Genomic DNA, 740 nt, shown 5'->3' with positions numbered 1-740 from the left:
ATACTGTCTACTCAGTATTATTTTAATAATTAAATAAAATAAAATTTAGTTTGAAAAGGTTTAGATTTTAGGTTGATTTAGGTGATAGGGTTCACCACACTATCATAACCAATCTTAATCTATGGGTAATTTTTACTGTCCCTCTAGTCAAATGTCCATTCCTTGGGGCATTTGACTATTTCTGGAAACATTTAAAATTTTTTGTTTTTATTATATCTGTATGAGTGTTTTGCCTACATGTTTTTAAGTGTATCCATGTCGTGTCATGCCCACAGGAACCAGAAGAGGGTATCAGATCCCCTGGAACTGGAGTTATGGATAGTTGTTGCCACCATGTGGGTGCTGGGAACCGAACCTGGGTGATACTCTTACATTTAATACATTTCTCCACCTCCTGGACACATTTTTCAAAGAAAGGATAACATGTAGAGGGAAAAAAGTAGGGACACTAACACACGTCCTCAGAATGTATGGGACATTCTGAAAAAGAATTGACCAGTTACATAAATAGCGATGTATTTTCTAGGAGATCTATTACAAGTTACCACATGGCAGATGCATTGAAATAACAGAAATTTATTCTTTCATGATCCTGTACACAAGAGTTGAAGCTTAAGATGCCATCAGGGTCAACAACGCTCTCTCCAAAGGTTTCAGCAGAGGCTTATCTTGTGCTTCTTCACCTTCTGGGAGTAGTAGTATTTCTTAGCTTGAGGCTGCATCACTTCGGTCTCCACCTT

Source organism: Nannospalax galili, unplaced genomic scaffold (assembly GCF_000622305.1).
Source record: "Nannospalax galili isolate Female #2095 unplaced genomic scaffold, S.galili_v1.0 scaffold1025, whole genome shotgun sequence".
Classification (NCBI taxonomy): Eukaryota; Metazoa; Chordata; class Mammalia; order Rodentia; family Spalacidae; genus Nannospalax; species Nannospalax galili.
The sequence above is the reverse complement of the archived record's forward strand: the minus strand, read 5'-3'. Positions refer to the sequence as shown.